Raw genomic sequence first — 23,239 nt, 5'->3', positions numbered from 1 at the left:
TTCTACAATTGATTTTAACTTTAAATTCATTGCTAAATCCACTTTTACACCAATACATCCAAATATAAGTCACTTACATTCAACTCACTTTTATCTAGAATCAATTTTACAAATCAATTCACTCAAATTAAATTCTTGTAAAAGCTGAACAAAAACACACTTAGTCCAACTTTATTAATATGGTAAAAAAGATTCGAATTTTATAATCCGAACGAGCTAAAATGGAAAATTATGAGGACGACAAAAAGTTGCGGAAAAAAGAAATTCTTATGTTGTGTTTGACAAGACAAATTAGCTAGCTTATAACTTATAAGCTCATATAACAAAACAAAAAAAGACCTGTTTAAAAATTGTCATTTCATCACAAGCTTGTAACTTATTCTTCATATGCTATTTCAAACAACATCTGAACTTATAACTTATGACATAATTTTTTCTCTTTTTCATTTTTACGATTATTTTTTATCTAAAACCCCATTTTACCCCATTTGTATTATTTTATTTTTTCTCTTTCAAAAAAAGAAAACAAATAAGTTGACACAAGAATTAAGGTAACAGCAGCAAGGCTTCCTTTAACAAGGCTGCCGAGCCATGGAGGAATCTTGGAGACCTGTTCATCATTGTATTCCCAATTTCGTTGCTGCTGATAAGGTAATAATACTACAAAACTCTTCAATAGATTTTAAACTCAATTAAATTTTGTTTTCAACAAGTTTTAGGGATTCCATGTGTTCAAGTCATGTATCTAACACCGACACGACATTATGTTGTCATTTTCTTAAATTACTATTAGTGTCGACGTGTCAATGCCACTATCATGTGTTAGGTTGCCGTGTCTGTGTCGCTGTTTCATAGTTTTGAAGTGAATACAATTTTGTTTTCAGGAAATTGTTGGTGGAGTAATTTGGTTTGGTTCCACATTTATAAAATGCTAAATTACTTTCCCAAATTGATTAACATTAATCAATTGATATTAATTTATATGCAAATGTAGTGTTGTTTCTATTAATTGATGAGTGCGTAGAATGTGAAATGAGTGTTATTTTCATTAACGTTGTTTGTAATAGGGAATTGGGATACCCTCAATTTTTTTATTTAAACTTGGTATCCGGTTGGAGACCAATCCCACTTTTCACTAGTAGGGCCCAATTAAAGCCAGAGCAAAGCCCTGTAGAACTGACCCGACACAAGAATTGTTGACATTGAGGATTCGAAACTGAGACCTAGAGAGGAGCAAACTTTAGGTCAAACCCTAGGGGTTCCTTTCTTGCTCTCGGTTCCACCCAGTGCCGCTACCCACCTCTACTCTGATCTATTCCTATAGCCATAGATCATAGTTTCTAACAGTCGTCATAAAACGTTGGAAGGCCCATGTGTCTCGGGTACCCAACCGGTAGATACTGCGTAGATGGTAGCGGTACTGCCGCAAGGAGAGTGCCCTACCTCTCGGATAAAAAACTATACCTCTTATCCGATGGCGACGCAATACCCGAGTCGGAATGAAGCCGCTATGAATCAAAGCGGCTTCAATTAGCCTATCTATCTCGCTTTGAACCGAGATAGTATCGCTAATTCGAATACCCTCATCTTATGAGCTAGCTTTCCTCATTCTGTTGATGGCATGGTGTCTTTAATCCTTATGTTTTGAGGACAAGAAAGTGTAATTATAAATTTCTTACTTCTCTAGACATTATTTACCAATCCCACTTTGAACTTGAATGTTCCTTCGACTAAGAGAGGACTGAATTGCAGGGATTTGCTGAACTTGAATTGCAGTATAGGGGAGCTTTTGTAGAGAATAGTTCCCTCAACTATTAATGCTTTTGTAACTTTTAATTAGCCATTCCTTCAAAGGCGTCTCAAAGATTCATGCTTCTTCTCTAGATAATCACGGTTCATGAAACCACAATATTTTGTTTTTAAAAAGGAAATCTTTCTCTTCTTTACGAGGATAATTTACCCTAGATAGTTTATATTATTTGTGTTTTACATCACATGATACTCTCTAAGATTCTAACCTTTATTATGTTAAAAACGGTTATGGTTTTGCTAAAAAAGAAAATGCAACAGCGGGATAGCGCATAGCGCTATGACCGCTATTTGATGACTTTTTTTGACAATTTACGTAAATAATACTATAAATTATAAACAGAAATATATGTAATATAAAATTAAATATAACATTCAAATCTCATGAAACATTCATAAATCATACAAAACACCCAAATCTTATGAAAACTTTTACTCATGAATCATTTGTAAATCATACAAAACACCCATATTGTAACGCCCATACTAAACTTATCTAGAATATTTAGAATGTGCGTTAAATTTAGTACTAGGTATATTAAAATTACAATAATAAAAATTTCGACTGAATAAATATATACATCACTGCAGGATCGTACATTTGCTATCTGAATACATGTCTGGAACTGTAATGAATAATCTGAACTAGTACAACGCGAGCATGTGAAAATATATCATTCAGCCTCCTGTATTGTCTCCTTGCCACGTACAACCTGCTGATCTGAAATAAAATAAAAGGGATTGGGGTGAGACGGGATGTCTCAGTGAGTTCCACCTATCCTAGGCTGTAGGCAATCTCAGGGAACCTATGATCGCCTTCTGTCTCTAAACTCAACCCTTTTTGGGTTTATACAGTTGTGTTATGCATAACTGAGCGATCGGGGGATAACTAGGATCGCTATTTGAAATACTGATTCAATCCTGATATTAATGCTGAAATCATACTCATAACTATAGTCATAATATCTGCCATATTATGTTATAAATGTTAGCGTTGAACAAACAATATTATCTGAATTGATTTTACGGAACAAACCCAGGTGGAGTAACCCCGGAATTTATTCCACTGCTAACCGGTAATAATTTCAACTGGCGGGAACCCAACTGACAGGGATACCGGACTCCTCTGATTATCGTGGGGTCATCCTCACGGATAGTGCCCGTTCCAACTGGCGGGAACCTTTCGTATCCAACTGACGGGATAGCGAAAGCCACAGCTTAAAATGTTTTAATATTATAAACTGAACTTATTCTTATGAATACGAAATAATCTCAACTCCACTACTAACGGGGAGTTAGAGAGTCATAACTTAACTGATAAATTATATTTATACATCTGTATATAATTCTGTAACATATATCTAATATGACATGTTCTGTGCATAAATCTTATACTTTTACATGCTCGCGTTGTACTAGTTCAGATTATTCATTACGGTTCCAGACATGTATTCAGATAGCAAATGTACGATCCTGCAGTGATGTATATATTTATTCAGTCGAAATTTTTATTATTGTAATTTTAATGTACCTAGTACTAAATTTAACGCACATTCTAAATATTCTAGATAAGTTTAGTATGGGCGTTACAATTTGGTATCAGAGCAGGTCGATTCAGATCATGCCTTGGGTCATTAAGTTACAACTAAGGTAGTGGGGCCATTGGGTTGGGTAAATGTTCTAGTTGTTGTTGTTAGTTGAGCCTGATCAACTCAATTTAGCATTCGACGATTAGAACGGATGCCTGAGAGATGAATAGAACCTAGGAGGAATGAAGCATAAGAAGAAGGAAGTTAGGGTGTTACACATATCTTATTAAAGCTTTCAAGTCTCTAACGTAATATCAAAAGTCTTAATCAAAATTCAACATAGTAGTCAATCTCGGGTAGCGGTGCGTAGAGGCCGACCTCAAAAGTGGGATAGCAAATAACAGTATGACAAATATCAGTCACCGATATTATATTATTTTTTGAACAAATTACATGAATAATGGTATAAAGTATAAACAAACTTGCATAATTCTAAAAAAAAAAAACTTATATTTACTATAAAATTAAATATAACACTCAAATCTCATGCGACATTCATAAATCAAAACACCAAAAAACAAAAGATAGAGGAAAAAATAAAAAAAATCATAAAATAAGAGAAACCATAAAACAAAAGAAAAAAGATGAAGAAAATAAGAACAGAGAAACCATACAGCAGAGTCGATTTGGTTTTGAAAATCCCCAAAATGCCCTAAAATCAATTTAGAAATTTGGAAGCCATACAAAATGTTTTAAAAATGGTTTTAAAAATCCCCAAAATGCCCTAAAATCAATTTAGAAATTTGGAAACCATACAAAATGTTTTAAAAATAGTGTCAATTTGAAAATTTTCAACTCAAATCAAATAGTGGTTGAAGCGGCCATCGCCATCCGCTCCGTTCCGCTATGCCGTTATATGAAGCGGCCACTATCTCATTCCTCACCGCTACGACGATTAGCGTAGCAGTTCATCACCGCTACGTGCGGCCGCTATAGCGCCGCCATTGACTACTATGAGTAAAGTAACTGTTATGTTGTCCTGTTAGTGTAGCTTAGTTGATAGCTAGTCGCAGGGACATTATTTGCAGGGGACGGGTGTCGAACCCCGGATTCCTCACACTTAAAAGCATGTGAATCTAGTCACTAAGTTACCTGACAAAAAAAAAGTAAAATTCTAGTAAAATATAATTATTTTTTTATTTAGATATATAATTTAAATTTATGTCTTTTGGGTACACAATCTAAATTTGAATAGAATATAAATTATGAAATTAATTATTCAATGTATTTTTTATTTTTTTGACACGTGATTCAATGTATTACAAAGTCTATTTTCTTACGTTTTTATTATAGGTATATGGGTCAGAGTATATTAATTCTTATGGTCAAATATAATTATTATTTCATTTAGATATAACTATTTCGATTTATTTCTTTTTATATAGATTCAAAGTTTGAATATAATTTAAGTTATGAAATAAATGATTCAATGTATTTTACTTTTGACAACATGATTCAATGTATTAGAAAGTTGTCCTCGTAGCTACAACCTAGTAATTTGGTTGTGCCTGTGCGGGCATTTTATGTGGAACTCCGGGTTCAAACCCGGGTCATCACATTCCCCCTCCCCGTGTGTATGGTTATTTGTGTATGTGGTGGCCACTAAGCAAACAACAAAACAAACAAAAAATATTATAAAGGCCCTAATCTTACAAAGTTTTTTTTAACTTTTCAAGATTTTATTTTATTTTCTTGAAATAGTTCTTTAAAACCCTATTCTCGTAAATTTGAACTTGGATTCACTGCTGTGATATTTTCACTCAGTTTGATGTTGTAATAGATCTCCACTGTTTATTTGAGATTGGACGGTTTAGATTTCAACCTTGGTTCCACGCATTAATAGAATCTCCTCCGTTTACTTCGGCCGGATGGGTCGAAGATGCAACAACGTTCGATAAAATCCAAATCACAAGTTTTAGGCCTTGTGAGTAAAAAGAAAAACTTTTTGGGCCTTGTATTGGGCAAGAATTTACAACAGCATAAATAGGGGTAGCACTTTGGTGCCATTAATGGTACCGTGCCATTAAATTTGGGCCACACAAACACATTGTCATTGCATCTGGGTCACACAACACATCTATCTTGGTGCCATTAATGGCCCAGATTTAATGGCACGGTGCCATTAATGGCACCAAAGTGCTACCCCATAAATAGCACGAGTAACACACACACTCTCTCTCTCTCATCGTAATCTCTCTTGCTCTCTTTTTGCTTTTCTATTTAACTGTCTAATTTTCTAATATACAACCTTTTTGATGAATTGTTTGCGCCCTTTTTTACAAATTATAGATCCCCTTTTGCTGTGCATCAATTTTTTTCACCACTTTAGATTTATTTTTCAAATTGGCATTTGAGTTTTTCATAAGTTCAATTGGGTAGCAAATAAGTTTGAATTTTTATTCGATTTGCAGTTTGTTTGAGAAGCTTCAAGATTTTATATAATTGAATATTTATTTTCTGAAAATTTGGGTTTGAAGATTAATTGCTATGATTCATACGTGCAGTTTTTTTTTTTTTTTTCCTTTTATTAATTTGTGTTTTGAAGTTGGAATTGTGTTGTTGAGTTAGCATTTGTACATTTGGATAAAATCACGCTAAGCCACCGTAATTTTGGGAAGCTACAAAGTGTGGCTTTTGCCAAAATCACGGTGACTCATTGTTTTTTGTCAATTTCACAGCTCATCCAACGTGATTAATGAGCTGAGGAAATCTGAATGAATTTTAGGGTTGAACCTTTCAATATTAACATAATCACTAATTTATTACTTTTTTCCGGTCAATCTATTGAGGAGTTGAGGGATGTTGAAGGAATTCTAAGTAGAGTTTTTTTTTTTTTTTTTTTTTTTTACAGGTAATTTGAAATGGCTGGACCTTCAAAGGTCATTCACGTTCGAAATGTTGGACCTGAGATAGCTGAAGTAAGATCTCTAACCCATGTCTCTTTATGTTTGTGGCTTTTTAATATGATCATGTCATGGATTCACTTTATTTATGATATTAATTGTAACAGTTTGTGCATGTTCTAATCTAGGTATATAAAACTTAGGTGGATAGTATTAACTTCAAAAGTTGCTTGTTCTCTTCGTTATTAATTGCTAAGTTTATAAAGGAAATCTGCAAAATCATGTCGGTAAATTATATTATGTTGACACAATTTAAGTTTGATTTGATCTGATTTTGCAAGCTAGCAATTCGTATGTATTATATCTTGTGATGAATCAAAAATGATTTTAAATCATGCGATATTTGCATAAATTGGTGCAATCATATGTCCTTGATGTGAATGTTTAATTAAAAAAAAATGGTTAATCTTCTTCCTATTCTTCCTTCTATTTGCTATTCATATTGTAGAAAAATATATGGGTGATAATGTTCTAATTTATTATGAAGAAAAAGGCTCCTTTTATAGGAGAGAAATACAAAGTCAACTCCTTTATTTTAGGAGTAATATAATGACTCATAACTGATATTAAACAATAAAATAAATAATATTAATTAAGAAAAATTTCAACATCCCCCCTCAAATTGGTGCATAGATGTCAATTATGCCCAACTTGATGATCAAGTATTCAAATGTTGTTCTTACCAAGATTTTAGTCAATATATCAGCGGTCTGTTGATTGGAAGGGACAAACGGCAAGCAGAGAATACCAGAGTCTATCTTTTCTTTGATGAAATGACGATCGATCTCGATATGTTTTGTATGATCAAGTTCAACAGAATTATGAGCAATGCTTATAGCTGCCTTGTTGTCACAATACAATTTCAATGAGAGTTCTACCTCTATCTTCAGTTCCTTCAAGACTCTGAGAATCCACATACCTTCAAAAATTCCTTAAGTCATTGCTCTAAACTCAGCTTCAGCACTACTTCTTGCAACTACTCATTGTTTTTTGCTTCTCCAAGTCAATAGGTTCCCCCACACATATGTGCAATAACCTGAAGTTGATTTTCTATCTATAATGGACCCTGCCCAATTTGCATCAGTGAATATTGCCACATTTTTATCATTGGCCTTCTAGAAGAATAAACCTTTTCTAGGAGTTGCTTTTAAGTATCTCAAGACCATGTGCACAACTTCAAGGTGTTCTTCATATGGTGCATGCATGAATTGACTAACAACACTAACAGAGAAAGCACTGTCGGGACGAGAATGAGCCAAATATATTAATTTTCCAACCAACCTCTGATATCTTTGAATGTCAACTAGTATGTCCCCTTTCTACCAAAGTTTGACACTTTGGTCCATCGGAGTGTCAGCAGGCTTACAACCACTCATACATGTCTCTTGTAGGAGATCAAGAACATATATTCTCTGAGAAACAACAATTCCTTTCTTTGACCTTGCTACTTCCATGCCAAGGAAATACTTGAGGGGACCAAATTTTTTGATTTCAAAATCTGTTGCTAAGTTTCTTTTTAATATCTCCATTTCTATCGCATCATTACCTATAAGAATAATATCATCAACATAGACTATCAAAATAGTTATCATCCCATTTCGTCCTGACTTTGTGAATAAAGTATGATCTGCTTGTCCTTGAGTATATTCTTGTTTCTTCACAGACTGAGTAAATTTTTCAAACCAAGCTCTCGGATATTGTTTCAACCCGTACAAGGACTTCTTTAGTTTACAAACCTGTGCCCCAAAAGTTTCTTCAAAACCTGGAGGGCAATCCATATATACTTCTTCTTCTAGATCACCATTGAGGAAGAGATATTTGATATCTAGCTAGTGGAGAGGCCAGTCTAAATTAGCAGCAAGGTATAAGAGTATTCTGATTGTGTTAAACTTTGCAACAGGAGCAAAGGTCTTTGAGTAGTCTATGTCGTAGGTCTGAGTGAATCCTTTTGCAACCAATCGAGCTTTGTATCTTCCGATTGATCCATCAGAATTGTACTTTATTGTGAACAACCACTTACATCCCACAGTTCTTTTACCTACCGGCAGAGTTGTGGCACTCTAAGTTTTATTCTTGTCAAGAGCTTTCATGTCCTTAAAAACAGCTTCCTTCCACTTTTGAATTTCTAGAGCCTCCTATACATTCTTAGGAATTTTGACACTAGATAAACTATAAGTAAAGGCAGCAAAAGAGGGAGACAAGTTTGAATATGATACAAAGTTAGACAAGGGGTGCCTAGAACATGGCCTACCTGGCTTCCTAAAGGCTATTGGAACATTAAGATTAGTATATTGTTTCCTAATTTCTATGGGGACATCAAGGTCGGTGCATAGAGAATTAGGATCAAGGAGAGATTTACCTGTCTATGTTGGTTGACTTTCACTAGGTTCAGATTCTTGGCTGAGCTGAGGAATATGGTCTTCTACTACTTGATCATTGTTTCTTCTGGCATAAATTTTGCCTTTCCAAATTGGATTTCCTTCCTCAAATCTTTTCTGTTTCATTACAAGGATCTTTATGTGGTGCATTTTGATTAATCTTTGTTTTGATTTGTTGCCTCGAATTCTGATTGATCCTTAATGATGGAAGGAGTAGGTTCATCTAATTTTTTCAAGGCATTTTCTTTAGGTGCAGAAGTACATGGAACATAATTATGTGATGTATACACATCTTCTGAGATAATTAAGTTTTCAAAAAATTTGGGAGAATCTTCATTTGTTTTCCCCTCCTGATGATGATCATTACCAAAAAAAAAGGTTTGTTTTCAAAAAAGGTAACATCCATTGTTACAAACATTTTCTTTGTATTAGGATCAAAACATTTATAACCTTTTGGAGAAGGTGAATACCCAATAAAAGCACATAAAGATCCCTGTAATGAAACAGAGAAAATATTTGAGGAAGGAAAACCAATTTGAAAAGGCAAAATTTATGCCAGAAGAAACAATGATCAAGTAGTCGAAGACCTTATTCCTCAGCTCAGCCAAGAATATGAACTGAGTGAAAGTCAACCAACCCAGACTGGAAATCTCTCCTTGATCCTAATTATCTATGCACCGACCTTGATGTCCCCATAGAACTTAGGAAACAATATACTGATCTTAATGTTCCCATGGCCTTTAGGTAGCCAGGTAGGCCATGTACTAGGAATTGCCAAGCTTTGTATCATATTCAAACTTGTCTCCCTCTTTTGCTGCCTTTACTTCTAATTTTTCTAGTGTCAAAATTCCTAAGAATGTACAGGAGGCTCTAGAAATTCCAAAGTGGAAGGAAGCTATTTTTGAGGAGATGAAAGATCTTGAAAAGATTAAAATTTGGAGTGCCACAACTCTGCCGGTAGGTAAAAGAAGTATGGGATGTAAGTAGGTGTTCATACTAAAGCACAATTTTGATGGATCAATCGGAAGATATAAAGCTCGATTGGTTGCAAAAGGATTCACGTAGATCTATGATATAGATTACTCAGAGACCTTCGCTCTGGTTGCAAAGTTTAACACAATCATAATATTCTTATCCCTTGCTGCTAATTTAGATTGGCCTCTCCACCAACTAGATGTCAAAAATGCCTTCCTCAATGGTGATTTAGAAGAAGAGGTATATATGGATTGTCCTCCAGGTTTTGAAGAAACTTTTGGGTCACATGTGTGTAAACTAAAGAAGTCCTTGTACGGGTTAAAACAATCTCCGAGAGCTTGGTTTGAAAAACTTACTCAGTCTGTGAAGAAGCAAGAATATACTCAAGAACAAGCAGATCATACTTTATTCACAAAATCAGGCCAAAATGGGATGATAAGTATTTTGATAGTCTATGTTGATGATATTATTCTTACAGGTAATGACAAGATAGAAATGGAGAGATTAACAAGAAACTTAGCAACATATTTTGAAATCAAAGACTTGGGTCCCCTCAAGTATTTCCTTGGCATGGAAGAAGCAAGGTCAAAGAAAGGATGCGTTGTTTCTCAGAAAATATGTTCTTGATCTCCTACAAGAGACAAGTATGAGTGGTTGTAAGCATGCTGACACTCCGATGGACCAAAGTGTCAAACTTTGGGAGAAAGGGGACATACCAGTTGACACTGGAAGATATCAAAGGTTGGTTGGAAAATTAATATATTGGGCTCATACTCGTCCTGACATTGCTTTCTCTGTTAGTGCTGTGAGTCAATTCATGCATGCACCATATGAAGAACACCTTGAAACTGTGCACAGGGTCTTGAGATACTTAATAACAACTCTTGGAAAAGGTTTATTCTTCAAGAAGACCAATGATAAAAATGTGGCAATATTCACTGCTGCAGATTGGGCAGGGTCCATGATAGATAGAAAATCAACTTCAGGTTATTGCACATATGTGTGGGGGAACCTAGTGACTTGGAAAAGCAAAAGACAAGGAGTAGTTGCAAGAAGTAGTGCTGAAGCTGAATTTAGATAAATGGCTCGAGGAATTTGTGAAGGTATGTGGATTCTCAGAGTCTTGAAGGAACTAAAGATAGAGGTAGAACTCCCATTGAAATTGTATTGTGACAACAAGGCAGCTATAAGCTTAGCTTATAATCCTATTCAACGTGATCGTACAAAACTTATCGAGATCGATCGTCATTTCATCAAAGAAAAGATAGACTATGGTACTCTCTATTTTCCGTTTGTCCATTCCAATCAACAGACCGCTGATATATTGACCAAGATACCAAAATCTTGGGAAGAACAACATTTGAATACTTGATCAGCAAGTTGGGCATGATTGACATCTATGCCTCAACTTGAGGGGGGTGTTGAAATATTTCTTAATTAGTATTATTTATTTTCTTGTTTAATGATCAGTTATGAGTCATTATATTACTCGTAAAATAAAGGAGTTGACTTTGTGTTTCTCTCCTATAAAAGGAGCCATTCTCTTCATAATAAATTAAAACATTATCATCCATATATTTTTCTACATGAGAATTATATATTTTTCTATTTTTGTGACAAGATATTACGGCTATTAGTATTATTGTTTGTGGGCTTAGACTTGTACTATTCCTCATACTTCGGTTGTGCGAGTATTAGCCATCTTTTTCTCTCTTCTGCTTTTTCTGTCCAAACCCTTTTGTCAAAATGTTTGTCATAGTCACGATTTATATTGCAAATGCAGTTCCATGATGTAAAAATTACTCTATAACTTGAGTTGTTTCTTTCAATGAGAGTGGTGCTCCTTTTATAGGAGAGAATACAACTTATCAACTCGTTAATTTAAGGAGTGATATAATGAAAAATAAACTACCGTTAAACTAGAATAATAATAAAAGGAAATAATATATATTTCAACACCCCCCTCAAGTGGTGCATATATATATCAATCATGTCCAACTTGCTTATGAGATGCTCAAAACTTGTCTTTGCTAAGCTCTTGGTCAAAATATGTTTGTTGATTTGAAGGCACAAACGATAGACAGAGTGTAACACCCACAACTGACGAGGACAGGGGAGTGATCGCCAGTGCACAAGGCACGACAATGAGCGGCTCCCGACAGTTTCTAGAGGAACCGAATCACATCGGAATGAGAGGGATCCTGAGGCTGTGTAGGTGTGGGACTACATGGTTGAAGGAAGGCTTATAAGAATTGTTAGGTACTACCTATATCAACAAGATGCATCTTCTTTTCGGTAGCTCATTCCATAAGAATTCCACAGTTAAGCGTGCTTGACTTGGAGCAATTTTGGGATGGGTGCCCTATCGGGAAGTTTCCCGGTAAGTGTGCGAGTGAGGACAAAACACGCTGAAAAGACTCGTGTTGGTTTGTGGGGTCAGTCGGCAATCCTGAAAGCAGTATGGGATGTTACAAATGGTATCAGAGCAGACCTCTCCAGTACGGTGTGGTTCGGGGACGAACCAAGCGGAAGCTGGTGGGCATGTAACACCCACAGCTGACGAGGACAGGGGAGTGATCGCCGGTGCACAAGGCACGACAATGAGCGGCTCCCGACAGTTTCTAGAGGAACTGAATCACATCGGAATGAGAGGGATTCTGAGGCCGTGTAGGTATGAGACTACATGGTTGAAGGAAGGCTTATAAGAATTGTTAGGTACTACCTATTGTTATACCCTAATTTTGGACCTAAAAATACTTGTTCAAAATTTTCTTTCACCTTTGATATATGTCTATTATTCTTGAAGAATTGACAATTTGCTATTGTTTACACTGACATTTTACTCTGCTTTATCTCTCAACTTAGCTTTACAAATCTTTTCAATTGTGTATTTGTCCATGTTTTCTTGCATTTCAAGTCATCCAAAACATTTTTCTTGCATTTCAAGTCATTTGAATTTGTCTCTGATCAATTGCATCTTTCTCTGCATTTTATTCCAATATTATTTGCAAAATTCATAAAAAAAGGGGTATTTTAGTCATTTCCTGCATTCAAACTCATTTTAGTCCTTGAAAATTGTTTGGATTTTTTCAGTTGGTTTGTATAAGTCCTTGTTTCAAGTCCATGTCAAAATCCATTTCAAAAATCACATTTGAAGTCATTTTGAGTCAGTGTAGCCCCTAGGGGCATTTTAGTCATTTCCAGTGTTAGAACTCTGTGTAATCTCTAAAAATTGTCTCTGAGTTTTTTCAACTGGTTTGAATAAACCCTTGCTTTAATTCAATGTTAAAAACCATTTTAAAATTGCATCTGAGACGTTTTGAGCCAGTTTAGTCCCTAGGGGCATTTTGGTCATTTCACACAAAATTTTGGCAGAGAGAGGTTGCTTTGTAGTACCTCATTTAAGTAGTTGGTTCATTTTAGTCCATTTTGTGTTTTTTATTAGTTTCACTTTACGTTATTTTCCATTTACCAATTTTAATTCAATTTTATTTTTAATTTTCATTTTAGTCCTAAATTTTCTAATAATTGCATTTTGGTCCTTTTACTTTCGAAAATTGCACTTTTAGTCCTTCTTTTCATTTTATTTTCCTGCAAAAGTTTTTTCTTTAATTTTTTTTTATTTTGGTCCTTTAGTATTAAAAATTGCATATTAAGTCCAGTGTGTCAAAATTGCAGTCCTGTCCTTGTTTCTAACAAATTGCAGAAAAGTCCTTTTGTCCAAGTCATCAGCCCAAGGCCACGTGTCAGCTCACTATTGGTCCAGAAAGCCACATGGCAGCCTATAAAAGGCGCAGTCACTGCAGAAGTGCCAACAGATCCACACACACAGTGCCAACTCATAAACACTTTCACATTTCTCTCCCCAGAATCAAAGAATCAAAATCCAGAAAATCTCAAGAACACGATGAAGGTTTGAAGAATCTTCAAACCCTAACCGTTTCCAGAACCTCAAATTCATCACAAATCCATATCAATTTCATCACACGAAGCTTAATTCAGCAATTATTGTACGAAATCAGTTCGAATTTACACAAATTCTCAGAGATTCATCAGGAACCTTCATCATTGAATTTGTACCTTCGCAATTCTAGCGTAGATCCATCACTAACACTGACGAATCCAACGCGATCACGAAGGATTTTTTGGAAAGAGAAGAAGGAGATTGAAGTGGAAACGAAGAAGAATCAAACACCAGAAAAGTTCGAGAAACGAAGAGTGAGAAGACGAAGACACTTCGATTTATTTTCGAAGTTCGAATCAAGAAGTTCACCAGAGGCAAGAAGAAAGCATCAGAGCATTTTTTCTCACCATTCTTTTGCTCGAACCTCCAATTTCCAGCAGGTAAATCTTCAGACTCTTCTTTCTCTTTCGAAATCCCATGCTCTGTCGTTTACGAGTGCTTTTTATGCTTGAATCAGTGTAGATCGAATTATTTCCAAACCGTTTTCCTCAAAAAAGTTTCGAAATCCAAAACGTCTCGAAACCGTAAAGGTTTAAGATCAAATCTGTTCAAATCAGTGTAGATCGAAGCCTTTCAAACTGTTTTCTTCCAAAAAAGATTTCAAGATCCAAAACGTTTTGAAACCGTGAGGATTTAGGTTCGATCTACACTAATTCGTGGAGTTCTTGTAATTTACGGTTTGAAATTCATGTTCGTAGTGAAAAAACAAGTGAAAAACATGTAGATCAGAGAAGGTTAGGGTTCCACCACCATAATCTTCACCGGCGGTGATCAGATCCACCGGAGAAGATGACGGAATCTTAGAGAGAAGGAGGAGCGTTTAGGTTTAGAGAGAGAAGTGAGGGAAATATTATGAGGCTGAACCGGCCTCTTAGCTTTATAAAAGGGAGTGAACCAGACCGGTTCACCTGAACCAGTCTGGTTCACCTTTGAACCATGTGTTTCCACCGTTAGATCTAGGGTTTCACCTTCTGGATCAATCTAACGGCCTGTCTTGCTTCCTGTGTGATATGGATCTTTTTTTCTTGGGCTTGGGCCTTAGGCTTCTTTGTTTTTCTGCGTTTTTAATATTTCTTGCTACATACACATCTGAGCTTTGCTATTTGAACCTCTGTTGTGTCAAAAGTTTCTAAAACAATTCCTAAAAATTTTCTTAATGCTTTCTTGATGTTTTTTGTTCATTTTTGGTGATTCCTACCTGTTAATATTCGTGGAGTTCTTGATTAGTGTAATACCTTTAATCTTGTTAAAATTTTGTTAAAAACTTCTATAATTTTGTGAAGCAACTTTTGTGATTGGTGTGGCTACTTAAAACTTGTTTCCATGATATTTTAGCATGCTAAGAAGTGGATAGAAATATATGTGAATTTGCTTGTGATCTTTGTGGTGCCTTTTGTCTATATTTGTGAAGTTTTCTTGTATATTTTGATTCCAATCTTTTGTCCCTTGGTGATTGATACTTGATAGATAAAATTGGTGATGTGTTTGTCTTTAGTTTAGGGTATTTGGTGCTGTTTGTGATGAATGTTGTGTGTTTGCTTGCTTTACAAGTCATGTAAAATTTTGTTTGTGAAAATGAAGTGTCAAGTGTGCCTAAAAGTATACCATGATCCTTGATTTGAATATGCCCTTTTAATTCTCACATTTTTAATTCAATAAAACCTTTAGACAATTGTCATGACATGAGGATTATAGGTCATATACTTGTCTTGATGTTATGGTAAACTCTAGGTATATCTTGCTACTTTTAGGTTAAGAATCTTAATACTTTTTTTGTCAAGTTTTAGTGCTTCTTTTTTTTACAATTTCCATTCTATTATGCCTTATGCTACTAACCACTTTGTCTCATGTTTCATTCATTCATAAGCATTCCATCCTCCATCCTACATTTTTAATTCCTTATTTCTTGCACTTTAATTTCTTGCACTTTAACTTTCATGCAAAGACTTAGTATGTAAAGACCCAGGAATTTTGTAATTTCCTGTATATTTTAATTTCTTGCAAGACCATAACATGTATTTAGGCCAATGATGTAAAGGACAATGGACTCTAATGATGTACACCGACTCAAGCACCGACACATGCACACACATCACATAGATATTTTTAGATGTATGTTTAGGGAGTGTATGCCTTAGATGTATGCTTAGGAATCGCGATACTTAGAAAAATTCTCTTTTCCAAAAAAATATGAACAACATCACTCAAATAATTTCTAAATAAACCTTGGGATCCAAATTCCCATTGATTTTCCCTTTTTTTTCTTAAATAAAATCTTAAGGAATTTTAATCACACTTTGACTTTCTTTTGCAAAATAACTAATCCAACCTCACAATTTCACAATCTTATGCCCTTGAGGCCTCTCTCTCTCATTATTCAAAATTCCAATTTTCAAACTTAAAATCAACCAACAAAAACAAAAACATCTTTTGGAAGAGAACTACGGTGGATTTGATCCCTTAAAAGGGTACGTAGGCAAGGAAACAATATTCCTTCAATTCAAATAAAATAAAAAATTCAAATATCTTCTTCTCCCTCCAATTCTTCACTTAGTAAACCCTTAGGTGTAAATATCACTTTTCCAAATAGCATTTAAAAACAAAGCGCGCACGTAGAAAGTAAAGACGGTTCCTATAGGATACTATAGTCGTTATGGGTGCCTAACACCTTCCCATAGCGAAAACAACTCCCGGACCTCGATTCTCAAGGGTTTTGCTTATTTTTTCCCTTCCCAAGAAAAAATGAGATATCAAAGGTTAAAAAGGTTCAAACGTAATCAATGTTTGACACCCGAAAACCAAGATAAAACAGCTGGCGACTTCACTGGGGAGATTCGAGAGTTACGCCTAGTCTTTATTTCCACGCTTGCGCTTTTGTTTTTACTTGCTTCTTTTTGTTTTCTTATGTGAATAAATGTTTAAATTCTTGCAAACGTGTGGGGTGAGAATATCAAAAGTCCTACACCCGGGCTGAGTGAACTTAGGATTTAGAGGGGATATAATCGACAATTCATTCCGAGGGTTGCCTCGTTTATTGGATTATGCGATCAATCCCACATAGCTGAGGCATTTTGGGGGTGATGTTGTCGGCGCGTGTTGTCGCGTTTAGGCACTTTACTTCTAATTGTTCTATGACCCTATGAACCGTAGATAACCGAACCCATCCATGACCATTTTCTAGGATGTAGTGCGGAGGCTAAACCGAGTGTTGTCTCGAGTTTTAGTCGTCACGCGATACTACACTCAAGTTAGACCTTCTTACGTATAATCATGGAGCGAGTGTTTGTCTCGTGGCACCATGATATACGTCGGAGAGGTTGCAACTTGGGAACCTTTTTAGAACCCGGTTACTATTATCTGAAGCCCTAGTTTCACCGGACACCGTGTCCACCCATGACTCCTTGACTTTGAACCTCAACCCACCATGTTTTCTCCGTACTTGAACATAATCACGCATACATGCATACATGCATAAACTTTTTCCATGCATTTATTGAAGGGCTTAGACAAGTTGAATTTGTAAACATTGCAGGAATGGGGAAGACTAAGTCCTACAAGTTCAAGGAAGTGGATTTGGCTAGTTTGAGAGATTTGGCACTCAAGATCGAGGATCCGACCGGTTTCCGACATCGTTACGGGGCTTTACTTACTCTTCTGCAGACTAATGTGGATGAGAAGCTTGTGCACACTCTAGTGCAATTCTATGATCGGGACTATCGATGCTTCACTTTTCCCGACTTTCAGTTAGTGCCCACACTCGAGGCTTATTCTTGCTTGATGGATCTATCTATTGCTAAGGGGGTACCCTTCGCAGGACTTGAGAATCCTCCTACTCCATTGGTTATTGCTAAAGATCTCTATCTCAAGACCACCGATGTCTCCAAGAATCTTGTCACTAAGGCTCACATCCGAGGGTTCACTTTGGAGTATCTACTTGAGAAAGCCAACCTCAAAACTACTTGTCAAGACACTCTTGAAGCTATTCTTGCACTCCTCATCTATGGGCTTATTCTCTTTCCGAATCTTGATGGCTTCGTGGATATGAATGCTATTATGATCTTCCACTCCAAGAATCCGGTTCCTACTTTGCTAGCTGACACGTACCATGCTATTCACGATCGATCCGGCAAGGGTCGTGGATACATCCTTTGTTGTGTACCTCTTCTCTATAGGTGGTTTATTTCGCACCTTCCGATGTCTTTCCATGATAATCCAGAGAATTGGACTATTTCACAGAGGATCATGGCTCTCACCCCTAATGAAGTGGTTTGGCTCACTCCCGCTTCTAAAGTCAAAGAGATTATCCTTGGTGGTGGAAAGTTTCTTAATGTACCTCTTCTTGGTACCCGGGGTGGAATCAACTATAACCCGGAGCTCGCCTTGCGACAGTTTGGTTTCCTGATGAAAGAAAAGCCCATCAATCTTGATACATCTTCTTACTTCTTCCACTACTCCAATGCACCCACATGGATAAGAGAAGATTTCATAGAAGCTTGGTCCAAGCTTCGGATGAAAGAAGTGAAGCATATGGGTGTGAGGTCCGGTATTGCTCATGAGGCCTATACTCAGTGGGTGATAAACCAAGCTGAGAAGATCGGTATGCCTTACCCCGCCATGAGATATGTGTCTGCATCTATTTCAACCATGCCTTTGCCTTTACTCCCACCTACTCAGGAGATGTATCAGGAGCATCTAGCTATGGAGAGTCGGGAGAAGCATCAGTGGAGAACTAGATACTATGAGGCTGAGAACTTGATCATGACTTTGGATGGAAAAGATGAACAGAAGACTCATGAGGTTCTGACACTGAAGAAAGAGTTGGCTAAAGCTAGGAAAGAAATTGAAGAAAAGGATAGGTTGCTTATGAGGAACTCCAAGAGGGCTAGGGGTGCCCGTAACTTCTATGCCCGATACTGCAGCTATGAGTCTGAGTCTGAGGATGATGCTTCCACTTCCCATACTTGAGGATTTCTTTTTCCCGTCGTTATTTCCAGTTGTTATGGATGCTTTACATTTCAAAGTCTATCCCTTGGCTTAGTATTTCAAAGGGAATCATCTTGTAAGAATCTGTGATGTTTGATTGTTTGTCTGGTTTTGTTGCTTCAGTTTGTTTAGTAATGTTTACAAATTTCTAATTTGTCTAAAACCCTTCGATAACACAAAAAAGAGTCTTTTTGCATATGCATTAACACATCTCATGCATCATATGCATTCATTGGTCACAAAAGACTTCTCTCGTGCTCATTGCCTCCTGGTTCTTCTGCCGCAGTCTGAAAATTGGCTCGTGCTCGCAAGGTTTACCAACCAGATAGAGTTCATCAAACAAGATTTTACAAGAGAAGAAACATGGCTAACTTTGAAGAAGAAAATGCTCAGCTCCGTGCCGAATTGGCTGCTATGAAAGAAGACTTGGCTAAGGCTCATGACGCTATGTCTACCATGATGGCTGCACAAGAACAACCAGCCACATCCGTCCCAGCTTCTACTGAAGTGATTCCATCTATCCCACTGTCTACTGTGATGTCTGATGCTCGGTTTGTTATGCCCAATGGACGCCCTTATGGACTCTCAGCTTTCTATGCTCCTAATACTGCGGCTGGTATTTCTGGTATTGGCAATCAAGGACAGATTCCTATGACAACTTTTGCTCCTACGTCTACCTCTATGCCTCAAGTGACTACTGTTGTCACCGATCCTATTGTACACACTATACAACAGGTAATCGATGTTGACACTCTGCGTGGACAAGACCCTATAATGGAAGCTATGAGAAAACAGTTAAGGGAGTTAGCTAGAGAACTCCGTAAGGTCAAACCTAGCCGTGGGAACGGTGTTTCTGATAAGGCTCGTGATCTATGCTTGGTATCCCGATTTGAGGTTCCTAAGAAATTCAAAGTGCCAGATTTTGACAAATACAATGGAACTTCTTGTCCACATAGCCATGTCATTCGGTACGTCCGAAAGATGGCCAACTACGCAGATAATGATGCTATGATGATCCACTGCTTCCAGGATAGCTTGATGGAAGATGCGGCAGATTGGTACACTGATTTGAGCAAAGACAACATTCACACTTTTGAGGAACTTGCTGCTGCTTTTGAAAATCATTATGAGTTTAACACCCGCTTGAAGCCGAATAGGGATTCTCTTAAGTCTTTGTCTCAGAAGTCAGATGAAACCTTCCGTGAATATGCTTAGAGATGGAGAGGGGCAGCTGCCCGTGTTTCTCCTCGGCTCGATAGGAAGAACTAACACAGACATTCCTGAAAACTTTGAAGAAAGAATATGTTGAAAGAATGATAGTCTCTGCTCCAAATAATTTCTCCGACATGGTTACTATGGGAACTCGTCTAGAAGAGGCTGTCAGAGAAGGTATCATTGTTCTTGAAAAGGGGGAGTCTTCAGCTAGTGCACCTAAGAAGTATGGTAATGGCCACCATAAGAAAGAATCTGAAGTAGGGATGGTATCTGGTAACCCGTCTACAGCTGCTACTCAGTTACCCCTGCCCTACCAATATATGCAGTACTCCCAACATCCTTTCTTCCCACCGTTCTACCAGCAATATCCTCTGCCACCGAGTCAACCACCAGTGCCCGTTAATGCCATTGCTCAGCAAATACAACAGCAGCCTCCTGCTCAACAGCAACAGCAGCAACAACAGGGTCCTCGGCCCAAGACTTACTTTCCACCAATACCAATGCGGTATGCTGATCTGCTCCCAACTCTACTTGCTAAAGGCCACTGCGTCACCAGACCAGGTAAGCCTCCGCCTACGCCATTGCCTCCCAGGTTCCGGCAGGATCTCACATGTGAATTCCATCAGGGCGCTCAAGGCCACGATGTTGAAGGTTGCTATGCTCTGAAATATGTGGTAAAGGACCTGATAGACAGAGGACGGTTAACTTTTGAAAATAGTGTTCCTCACGTTCTTGACAACCCACTTCCAACCCATGTTGCCGTTAACATGATCGAGGCTTTCGAAGGAGTTCGTGTTCCTAGAGAGGCTCCCACTTTAGATGTCCATAATGTTGCTACTCCTTTGGTACCGCTACATGTCAAACTTTGCCAAGCTTCTTTGTTTGGTCACGATCATGCTTCTTGTTCAGAATGTCTGCAAAATCCTATGGGTTGTTGTGTGGTGCAAGGTGATATACAAAGCCTAATGGATGATAAGCACTTGATTGCCAGTGACATTTGCGTGTTTGTGCTAGTGTTTCATGACTCTCCTGCTGGAAGTGTATCTCAGACAAAGAATGTTGAACCCTTAGTGATCAGGTTGCCTGGTCCGGTATCTTATGTCTCTACAAAGGCAATCCCTTACAAGTATGATGCAACCATGATTGAGAATGGAGTGGAAGTGCCTCTAGTATCCCCAGCTACGGTTGATAATGTTGCTTGTGAAGTTACAACTCTGAGAAGCGGAAAAGTCCGTCCACCCTTGTTCTAAAAGAAGGTGGTTACACTTGTTGCTACAATAACTCCGCCAGTTGCTCCTCCTGTTGACAAGAACGCCGGCCCAACAGGCCAATCTATTGAAGAGTCTAATCTAGACGAAATTCTGAGGCTTATCAAAAAGAGCGATTATAAGATTGTTGACCAGCTGCTGCAAACTCCGTCAAAAATATCCATCTTGTCTCTGCTTTTGAGCTCAGAAGCTCACAGGAAAGTGTTGATGAAGGTACTGGAACAGGCCTATGTTGATCATGAAGTCTCCGTGGATCAGTTCAATGGAATAGTGGGTAACATTACTGCTTACAATAACTTGGGATTTGGTGATGATGAGCTCCCCGAAGCAGGGAAATACCACAACTTAGCTCTGCATATCTCGGTGCACTGTAGGTCTGACATGATATCCAATGTGCTGGTGGACAATGGATCATCCTTAAATGTAATGCCTGAGTCTACACTGAGACAGTTGAGTCATCATGGAATTTCTCTAAGGGGAAGCAGCTATTTGGTTAAGGCTTTTGACGGATCTCGCAAAGATGTTCTTGGGGAGGTAGACTTGCCAATTACCATTGGTCCTGAGACATTCCAGATCACTTTCCAGGTCATGGACATCAATGCTTCTTACAGTTGTCTCCTTGGAAGACCATGGACTCACGATGCTGGGGCAGTAACTTCTACTCTGCACCAGAAGCTCAAGTTTGTGAGGAATGGTAAGCTTGTCACTGTACATGGTGAAGAAGCATATCTGGTTAGCCAAGTGTCATCTTTCTCTTGTGTTGAAGCAGGGTCCGCTGAAGGGACGTCATTTCAAGGCTTGACTGTTGAAGGTGCAGAACCCCGGAGAGCTAGTGCTAGTATGGCTTCATTGAAAGACGCCCAGAAAGCTGTTCAAGAGGGGCAAGCTGCTGGCTGGGGCAAAGTGATACAGATTTTGGAAAACAAGTGCAAAGAAGGCCTTGGGTTCTCCCCGACCTCGGGCGTTTCAACAGGAACTTTCTACAGTTCTGGGTTTATCAATGCTATTGCTGAAGATGCTGCTGAAAGTAGTTACGTGCCTACGTTTGTGGTACCAGGAGGCACCGTGAGAAATTGGGAGGCCATTGATGTTCCTTTAGTCATGCATGCTTCCATGTAATGTGTCTTGTTGCTCATGTTTTTCTTCGTTTTCAAAATAACAATCCTCTCGCTTTGCGCAAGGCGAAAGTGATATCCTTGTAAGGGCATGTTTGTTTCGGCATTGCCGTTATCAATAAAAGTTGTCGTCTTTCTCACGACTCTTTGTTTTTATACTTTTTAGTGCCTTTTTCTTGGAAATAATGGTAATGCCAGAAAAAACCAAAACATCTGTATTTTCTTATTAATTTCAAAAATCTGCATGAAAAACATTTTTCTAAAATCATCCGAATCATATTATGCAGATTGAACCATAATAAACCCGTTGAACACAATGACCCTATGGTTCCTCCAAATTTTGAATTCCCTGTATACGAAGCTGAAGATGAGGAAGATGAGGAAGATGATGGAGAGATACCATATGAGATCACTCGACTGCTTGAGCAAGAAAGGAGAGCCATTCAGCCTCACCAGGAAGAGATTGAGCTTGTCAACCTGGGTACTGAAGGGAACAAGCGAGAGATCAAGATCGGTGCTGCACTCGAGCCAGAAGTGAAAAAGAAGATTACTCAGCTTCTCCATGATTATCCAGATGTCTTTGCATGGTCCTATGAAGATATCCCGGGTCTAGATCCCAAGATTGTGGAACATCGGATACCGACAAGACCAGAATGCCCTCCTGTCAAACAAAAATTGAGAAGGTCTCGTCCAGACATGGCTCTTAAAATCAAGGCTGAGATGCAGAAGCAAATTGATGCGGGTTATCTCATGACAGCTGAATATCCTGAATGGATTGCCAACATTGTACCAGTACCAAAGAAAGATGGGAAAGTTCGAATGTGTGTTGATTACAGAGATCTGAACAAAGCCAGTCCAAAAGATAACTTCCCATTGCCTCATATTGATGTGCTTGTTGACAGTACTGCTCAATCCAAAGTGTTCTCCTTTATGGATGGTTTCTCTGGCTATAACCAGATACGGATGTCACTAGAAGATAGAGAAAAGACGTCCTTCATCACTCCGTGGGGAACATTCTGTTATAAAGTGATGTCGTTTGG

At 37.7% G+C, this 23,239-nt stretch overlaps 1 long non-coding RNA gene across 1 annotated transcript in view; it reads left to right on the top strand.

Moving 5' to 3' along the window:
* The first annotated feature begins 6,242 nt into the window (after window positions 1-6,242).
* LOC146914430 (uncharacterized) overlaps window positions 6,243-23,239 on the top strand; it is a 29,514-nt gene continuing 12,517 nt past the window's right edge. The window contains exon 1 of the long non-coding RNA XR_015014193.1: window positions 6,243-6,316. This is a non-coding gene — a long non-coding RNA (uncharacterized LOC146914430). The remainder of the gene's footprint in view (window positions 6,317-23,239) is intronic.

The sequence above is a fragment of the Medicago sativa genome, chromosome 6 (assembly GCF_051527215.1).
Source record: "Medicago sativa cultivar Bolivia chromosome 6, Bolivia_mono, whole genome shotgun sequence".
Lineage (NCBI taxonomy): Eukaryota > Viridiplantae > Streptophyta > Magnoliopsida > Fabales > Fabaceae > Medicago > Medicago sativa.
The sequence above is the reverse complement of the archived record's forward strand: the minus strand, read 5'-3'. Positions and strand labels throughout refer to the sequence as shown.